Source organism: Marmota marmota, unplaced genomic scaffold (genome assembly GCF_001458135.2).
Source record: "Marmota marmota marmota unplaced genomic scaffold, marMar, whole genome shotgun sequence".
NCBI lineage: Eukaryota > Metazoa > Chordata > Mammalia > Rodentia > Sciuridae > Marmota > Marmota marmota.
Genome location: NW_026000229.1, coordinates 16,103,805 through 16,113,373, shown reverse-complemented (window position 1 = coordinate 16,113,373; position 9,569 = coordinate 16,103,805). Strand labels below are relative to the sequence as shown.

Genomic DNA, 9,569 nt, shown 5'->3' with positions numbered 1-9,569 from the left:
TTTTTTTTTTTTTTTTTTTTTTTTAGGTTTTCGGTGGACACAACATTTTAATTTTATGTGGTGCTGAGGATCGAACCTAGTGCCCGGCGCATGCCAGGTGAGCGCACTACCGCTTGAGCCACATCCCCAGCCCCAGAACACATCTTAATCCTATTAAATTTTATTATACAACTGACATTCTTTTTCTCAGCACAAGACTGTGAATTATACAATAGTGTTAAGCCTTAACTCAAATTTGGGCATTTTTTAAAATTTTGGTTTGCAAGATTTTTTTTTTTTTTTTTGGTGGGTGTCTCTCAGTTTCCCATGCTGACCTGGAACTTGTGGTATTCCTGCCTCAGCTTCCTGAGTAGCTGGGATTACAAGTGTGCAGTGCTCTTTTTGCTCATTTGCATTGCACTATATTCTAATTTTCACTTTTTTACTCAAAACATTGCTGCTATGAAAACACAGAACACAAGCACACCAGTTTTTATAGGACTTACATGTCTCAGGAATTCCTGGACATCCCTATCTTTCTTTACTGAATAATGACAAATTACTTGTCAAAATAGTTGACTTGGAGTTAATTATTTGGAGTTAATTACTCTGGCCTTTTCTTTTCTTAATTCTTTTATTTTCTTTTCCCTCCCTCCCTTCCTTCCTTCCTTCCTCATATCTAGAGAGTGTAAAATGGTATTATAATAATTCAAATTATTATTTCCTGATTCCAGAAAGATTGAGTATTTTTTGAAGGTCAAGGGTTGAAGTTTGCATGCCTAGCTGGCACAAGGTTCTATGTTCTAGCCCTAATACTGCAAAAAAATTAAATACTAATATTGTCTATACGTGTACAGTACATATACAATTTTTTCCTAATATTTTCAAACCACAGCTGGTTGACTGCAGATGCAGAACCTGCGGAGATACAGATTGTATCCAGCTTCTGAATCTATTTAAACTGATGCTATTGTAAGTTATCACAGGAAAACTATAGATATGATGTTTTCAAATGTGCACCAGGAACATACATTTCAAAATTCTTTTGGGATTTATGGGAACAAGATATTTGATTCCATGACCTTAATTTAACAGGTAGGCTTTGTGGCCAGATCTGAGCACTAAAAGGAAACAGTATCCCCTTGTGGCCAGCATAGAGGCTGGTGTAGAAATGAACCAAGAAAAGAGATAAATCTGGTGCTGAGATTTAGAGCCCCCATCTACCCTTGATCCAGGGAAAGTCTCTCCATTGCAGAATTTGAAAAGGCTGGGCTGGGCATGGTGGCACCCACCTATAATCCCAGTGTGGAGGCTGAGGCAGGAGGATTGCAGGTTCAAGGTCAGCCTCAGCAATTTAGTGAGACCCTGTGTCAAAATAAAAAGTAAAAAGGATTGGAGGGCTGGGGATATAACTCAGTTGGTACAAATGTCTTGCATGCACAAGGCCGGCCCTGGGTTCAATCCCCAACACCACAAAAAAATAAAATAAATAAACAAATAATTAAAGGATTAGCTAAATGTTAACAATACTCCTGGATTCAATCTCTAGTACCAAACAAACAAACACATAAACAAAAACTCAAAAAAATTTCATGTGGTCTCCACATTTGAATTTGCATCCTGTATCTATGGTCCTGGAATCTAGTCACAAGTAGTAATCACAGAACAAACAGCAAGAACAGGCAAGAATGATTCAATATTAATCTCTTATAGATCACCACTATAAGAGATGAAAGCAAAATCATCTGATAATCCCATAAATACAGAAAAGGTGTTTAATAAACTCTCCATTCACTGACACACATTTACATATTTTAATTGTATTATACTAGAATTAATATAACAGTATCCTAATTAATAATTTCATTTATTTATTAGCATAATTAATCTATTTAATATAGTGAACATTACCACCAAAAACCCCAAGCAAATGTCACACATTAATAGAAAGTGTCTTAAATTTTTTCTTCAGAGTCCAAAAGGAGACAAGCCACTTCCACTTGATTTTGCACTACCAGTGTAATGTTAAATACAAGAAACTACAGAAAATTATAAAAATGGAAAGTAAAATAAAGAAAAGGAAAAAAAAGTATACGGATCAGAAAAACAAAAGTTATCATTACTATTGGTCCATATGATTATCTTCATAAAAGATCCAAAAAGATCTAGAACTATACTGTCCAGTATGGTGGCCACTGGACACATGTGCCTGTGGAGCATTTGAAATGTGGCGGCTAGCTTGAATTAAGATTTTTTTTTTTTTTTTTAGTTGTAGTTGGACACAATATCTTTTTTTTTATTTTTATGTGGTGCTGAGGATCGAACCCAGGGCCTCACATGTGCTAGGCGAGCGCTCTACCATTAAACCACAACCCCAGCCCCAAGATGTGTTTTAAGTATAAATTCACACTGGATTGTGAAGACTTTGAAAAAATTATAAACAAGTAATTATTTTTATATTGATTATTGAAAAATTAATATTTGGGATGTTTAACATTTATTACTTAAGTAAATAAAACAATTAATTTTACCTGTTTATTTTTATTAATATGGCTACTTTTTCTTTTTCTTTTTTTTTTCTCAGCACTGGGAACTGAACCCAGGGTGCTCTACCACTGAATTATTTATTTATTTTTTTGACATTCATGTCTTTATTAAAATGTTTTTCTAAAACACACTTGAATCAGAGCAAATTTTCTTCCTGTAGTATACAATTATTCAGCCAAGTGACACTAGAAAATAACATGTCCCTGGGTCACACAACCCCAAGAGACACTTGAGTATATTTTCAATTTCAAAAGGACATACAAAAACTACAGTTAGAAACAAATATCAATGTTGATTTTTCTAGTGTTCTGATTTTAAACACATCTATTACTTTTTTTATGATGATCTGAGTCTCAATAAGCCAAGTTATCTAACATCACTTATTTTGCCTTTCAATATCTGAGCAATAATGCAAAGTTTATATAGCAAAGAAAGTAAAGTTTTATATATTTTTTCCTAAAGCAGAAAGTCATCATCTGGTTATTTTAAGAGTTTATACTCATCTCTCTGCTTCTCCTAGCTAAATATTGTATTTTATCTTTGCAGAACACCAAAAGATGGTGAGAAGGTAAACTAATTAAGTAAATATCTGAGAAGTTGAGTAAAAACAAAGCAGTACTTTATCTACCACTGAATTTTATTCCCAGTCCTTTTTATTTTTAATTTTGAGACAGGTTCTCACTAACTTGCCAAGGCTGGCCTCTAACTTGGTATGCTCCTGACTTAACCTCCCCAGTTGCTGAGATTATAAGCATGCTTCACATCACCTGTAGGTTATTTCTTATATTAAAGATTAGCATGAATTATTGCCAGAAATGCAGGAGTAGGCCACACCATAAACAGTGAAATGGTACCAGCCCCTCAAAACCCACGTTTACAAACAGGATGACTGAATGCTTTGGGATTCAGAAACCCTGGAAGTTCCATGACATCAGAGCCTGGATGGCTAAAAACAAAAGTGAAGCTTCCAGGTAGTTCTCTAACCAGGTAGCTCTCTTCCAGGTAGCTCTCAAAAGCTACCAGAATCTTTCCAGAGGGAAGCAGAGCAAAGGCCAGAAGATGAATGCCCCCAAAAACCCAGGAGCAGGGAAACTTCTTTTGTGTCCCCTTAGCCCCTGGCCAAGCCCTATGAGGTATAGCTATTAACAGGTGGTGCATCTCCAAGGGTCTCTTTAACTTCCATTACATTGTGAAATATAGCAAACATGTATTGGTGGATGAAACTGCAAACATATGCCAAGTCAAAGAAACAGAAAAAAAAAATACATGTATGCTTTGGTTCATATGAAATGTCCAGAACAAGAACATTAAAGTGATCATCAAAGGCTGGAAAACTAGGGGGACAGGAAGTAACTGCTCATGGGTACAGTTTTTTTGGAGAATGACAAAAATGTTCTAAAATTAAGATTGTGGTGATGATTGTACAATTCTGTGAAAATACTATTGAATTGTATACTTAAAGGGTATGAATGTTATGGCTTTTGAATTTTATCCAGTAAGTGTTTTAAAACTAGAGCCACGGGAGGTGGTGTACGCCTGTAATCACAGTGGCTCAGGAGGCTGAGGCAGAAGGCTCGAAAGTTCAAAACCAGTCTCAGCATCTTAGCGAGGCACTTAGCAACTCAGCAAGATCCTGTCTCTAAATAAAATATAAAAAAGGGCTGGGGATGTGGCTCAGTGGTTAAGCACCCCTGTGTTCAATCCCCAGTATTAAAAAAAAAAAGTGTTTTTAAGCTCTATTAGACATGCAAATCACGTACAAGTCAAACGATTGTCTGATTAGCAAAGAAACCAGCAAAGTGGGAGGGGAAAGTTTCAGTTCAGAGGTATGAAAGGTGAGAAGCAGACATCTACATCAGAAGCTGGAAAAATTAAAAAGAGCAGTTTTCTTTTTACAAGCAAGGAGTTCTATTGTAGGCCGTTGGGAGAGGACAGCACATTTGTAAAGCATAGGCTAAAGAGACTCGAGCTCTGACACTGGAATAGCAAGGTTTCATCCCCAAGAAGCAACGCCAGTGGGACAGAAAATCAGAAACTGAACGCGCAGGGTCCCAGGAATTCTCAATGGCAGACGAAAATGCAGAATATTCGAGCGTACGTGCTGACGTGAAAGGTGAACGAAACCACCACAACCACATCCAAGATCCCGTGTGCCCGCCACGCAGTGTAAGAAAAATGAAAGTGCAAACTGCGGCGTGCAATTTTCCCCACTTGACACTCCTCACTCTGACCGAAGGGAGGAAACTGACTACCCTGCATTTTGTGACAAAGTGTTATTTGCTATTTTCTATTTCAATGTAATAGTCTTTAAAGGAAGTCAAACTCAGACGCACAAAATACAAGACAGATAAAACCCAAATCTGACCTAGGTGGGACTGCGTTTGGATTAGCCGCTTCGCCCCCAAAGGGTGACGCGGAGTAACTAGGCGAGCACTCCACTACTTCCTGAATGGAAAGGGAGATGACTCCACTTATTTGCATACCCACAGTGCACTGCGCAAACAGGTCTAAAAGGGAAAAAAATTTAAGTTTCCGCGCATATTTTGTGCAAATGACACATTTCTACAAACTAAACTGAAACTTTTTCTTGATGTACAGAATCCTAGCGTTAACTAGCCACCATCAGTGAATTAGTAGTTGCTGTTACCCGAGTTGTGGATTATAGGCGACGACAGTATACTCTGGTTTCTCTTCAGATCGTATAAATCTTTCGCCTTTTACTAAAGATTTCCGTGGAGAGGAACAACTCTGAGTCTTAAACCAATTTTTTGAGGCCTTGTTTCGACAAGGCTACTACTTGTTGTTTAAAAAATAGAGTGTTACTCGATATCTTATGTGTAAATGGGCGTATATATGGTTGTCATGTACTACTCATAATACACCTATACTGCTGCACCTCTCATCTGCTTTGATTCAGCAGGCTCACCACCTCCGGTTTTAAATTTTATTTCTCATTATCTGTATGTATGTCTTCGTGGTTTTTTAAATATTGTTTTGACAGGAGTTAGTGTGGGTATTCAACAGGCTAATTTTAAAATTTCTTCGGAAAAGATCTGTAGGATCGTGCATTATAAGCCCCTGCAACAGTGTTTTGTTTTTTTTTTTTGTTTTGTTTTGTTTTTTAAAGAACACCAGTTTTATTTATTTATTTTTTAAGAGAGAGAGTGAGAGAGAGAATTTTTTAATATTTATTTATTTTTTTAGTTTTCGGCAGACACAACATCTTCATTTGTATGTGGTGCTGAGGACCGAACCCGGGCCGCACGCATGCTAGGCGAGCACATCCCCAGCCCCTGCAACAGTGTTATTATGAATCAATCACCACACCTGACATCCTATGCCCTGCTGGGACTATCCTTCCCTGTTGTGGCTTTTTCTCCCAAACTAAAAATTCCTCCCAGCAATTCTCAGCCTTACCCATCCCTGGAGCCCCTGCCCAGGCCTGTATGTCCCAGGAAATATGAAAGGAGCAGCAGGAGGGAAACACGGCCATGTGGAGGTAACCCCTGTACCTCCCTCCCTGCCACACGTGGTGTGGGGCAGTACAGAGGATGGCCACAAGAGGGAAACGTTTGGAAGTGATAATACAGAATTAAACGTTGCCCTAACCCTCCCAAACTAGAGGTAACAGAGGCTTCCTGCAGACAGACTCCCTACGACTTCAGTAATAGGCTTGACTTGCTCCAGAAAGACAGAGGCAAATAAAAAACAAATCTCCGACACACACACACACACACACACACACACACACACACTTACTCCAGATTTTGGAAGCTTGGTGTAACCAGGACTGTGGACACCAGTAGCACAATGCATCACCGTGCAAACAGCACCTCCAGGGTGCTAAGGATGGGACATCCACTCATGTTTCTTACTCTGGGCGTCTTTACCCAGTAAGTTCAGCTTGCCATAGTGTCAAGAAGGCAGTCCCAAGTGCTCACTTTGCTCAGCTTCCTTAGGACCCAGATCAGCACCAGTTGAGAGGGAGCCTCCCCAGCCTCTCTGGGTTCCCACCCCAGCAAGAGCCAGCTACCTCCTTCCCAAGGCCTCATCATAAGACCCTCGGCCTAAGCCATCTAGTCTTTCCAGGGCAGCCCAGAAAGGTCTCCAGAACACACATGAATTCGGATGAGACCCCCTTTCCAGAACAACTGGGGATTTTGTCTAAGAGGGCCCCCTTCTGATTTTTTTTTTTAATGGTGGGACCAAAACCACTCAAGGTCAACTCTTCCCTGGTCACCTTATGTTCTTTCATCTTCCCTTTCTACTTCCCTCCCTCTTTCACTCCTTCATTCCACAAACATTCCCAAAATTTGCACCGAAGACATAATTTATTATTTTTTGCTCATGAGCCCTATACATGCAAGAGTTCTGCCCCGATGTTTATCAGTAAGAATGTAGTCATCTGCCATTTGTAATTAAGCACTAGTAGTGATCTGACCAGCATGAGAGACCAGCATGGAGAGAGGAGCTTAGGGGCTATTGTCTCTCAGGAAGAGAAACCCTGCATGACAGCTAGGTGGGGAAGGGTACAGCCTGGACAGACTGATGCAGTCCCCTATCAGACCTGCCTCTCCAGCGCCGAGTGTCTAACCACTGCAGCCCAAAGTCCAGGACCCCCTCTGGGCCTCGGTCTTTGCATTGGTCAGTTGAGTTAGATAATCTCTAAATTCCATCCCCAACCGTCGCCTCATTCTGACATTTTATGATGCTAAGCTCTGAGCTCAAGGGAGTGAAGATAAGAATGTGACAGAGCCCAACAGCACAGGCTGTGATAAGGACTGCCCCTGTGTTCAGTTGCCAGGCGGGCTGATCCTAGAGGCCTGGCTGAGACACTGGTCCCTGGGGAGATACAGACCGGGGCTAAAACTGAGCTGCAAGGTCACACAAGACAGTCCTGCTGGACATAGGGGCACGTGCTCATACGTACATCAAACATACTTGTGCAAACAAACACAAGCACACACACTCATGCACAAACCCACTCACCCAGGTACACAGCTGCCCACTTGTCCATCCTAGGTCACCACTCTCATTCCCTAGGGTCCATCTGTGAGCTGAGTGTGAGCAGCCAGCCTGCCCCTTTGCCTGAGGTGAGCCCAAGGGACTAGGGGCAGCAGGCAAGGGATGCAGGCCTTCCTCTGCAAATGTGCTGCCCGGGTCCCCATGCCGGTCCCCTCTTTTGCTGATATTTCACAGGCCTTAACCATCTTCCATGATGTGCCACAGACTCTGAAGACAGAGGCTTCAACAAAGGGGCAGGTGAAGCTGACTGGGCTGGGGAGAGGGGTAGCAAGATGGACAGATGGACAGACAGTAGGCAGATGACAGGCACTGACTTGATTTTGGCCCTCACAGGGAGATGGGGCACATATCTGTGTCCCCACCTTTTACCACAGAGCCTGGCCCCTGCCAAGCTCAAGAACTGTTAAAGAAAGGGCTGAGAATGTAGCTCAGTGAGTAGAGCGCTTACCCCACATACACAAGGCCCTGGTTCAAGCCCCAGCACCACCAAAAACAAAAACAAAACAAAACAAAAAAGAAGAACCTCATTTAGAATGAACGGATGCCTAACTAGCCAGGTGGAGCAGAGCATCTAGACGCAGAGGGCGGTGAGGGAGAGGGGAGAGAGGAGAGGAAAAGAAAGGGGTGCTACATGGGGTATAAGGACACAGGAGGAGGGAGGCAGGTGGGGATGGGGACAGGAATGAGGAAATCGGTTGGGTGAAGGCCGGGACCATCCTTTTTACATCTTAATTAAAATGGAGTTAATGGACCAACACTTGAAAGTCTGGGAAGAACATTAGAACATGGACTTGAAGCCCATCATAGTGGCCCACACCTGTAATCCCAGTAACTAGTGAGGCTGAGGCAGGAGGATGGCAGGTTCAAGGACAGTCTGGGCAAATCAGCAAAACTGTGTCTCAAAATTAAAAATAAATAGCTAGGCTTGGTGGCGCACGGCTGTAATCCCAGCGGCTCGGGAGACTGAGGCAGGAGGATTGTGAGTTCAAAGCCAGCCTCAGCAAAAGTGAGGCGCTAAGAAACTCAGTGAGACCCTGTCTCTAAATAAATACAAATTAGCAGGTAATGAGATGGTCATCATTACCCCAAGTACATGTATGAAGACACGAATGGTGTGACTCTGCTTTGTGTACAACCAGAGATATGAGAAATATTGCTCTATATATGTAATAGGAATTGAAATGCATTCTGCTGTCATATATAACAAATTAGGATAAAAAATGAATTTAAAAAAATAGAAAATAGGGCTAGGGATGTGACTCAATGGTCGAGTGCCCCTGAGTTCAATCCCCAGTACCAAAAACAAAATTATATATATATTTATATATACTTATATATGTTTATATATACATATTTTATATATTTATATATATTTATATATTTATACATATTTTATATATTTATATATTCATATGTATTCATGTGTTCATATATATTTATATATATATAAAGGACTGGGGATATGGCTCAGTGATAGAGCAACCCTGGGTTCAAAACCCAAGACTGCAAAAAATATATATACACACACACACACACACAAACTTATATACATAACATTTTTTGTCCATATATATCTATATATCTTATATCTATTTTGTCCAATATATATGGACATGATGCTTCTTTTCCTTTCCTCCTCCTCTTGGAATGAAATCTGGGAGTGAAACTGTCCTGTTATCTCTGGCCCTGGGTGAGCTTCAGTTTTCTCACTTAGAAGCTGGGCCTCCCCTCCCCTCACACACTCATTGGGAAATGCAAGTGGAAATAGCCATGCGGTGCTCTGGGAGAGAGACATAGGTGCCCAGTGCTGGGTGGGTGCCCACACGGAAGCTGAAAAGCCATGTGACTTTTCACCAGGTCCTGGAGAACGCTGCCTGATTCTGATCCCAGCTCTTCCCCTTTGTAGCTGTGTGACCTTGAGAAAGTGGCTGCACTTCTCTTTGCTGCCCTTCATCCTCTGTAGAGTAGGTGTAGTGGTAACAGCATCTACCTCACAAGGGTGTTAACGCTGGTGCTTG

The 9,569-nt window shown here is 41.2% G+C and overlaps 1 non-coding gene across 1 annotated transcript; it reads left to right on the top strand.

The window, feature by feature from the left end:
• Positions 1–5,202: 5,202 nt before the first annotated feature.
• On the top strand, positions 5,203–5,318 carry LOC125613445. The gene has a single exon (XR_007344012.1). It is a non-coding gene; the product is annotated as a U5 spliceosomal RNA (small nuclear RNA).
• The last annotated feature ends 4,251 nt before the right edge of the window (positions 5,319–9,569 follow it).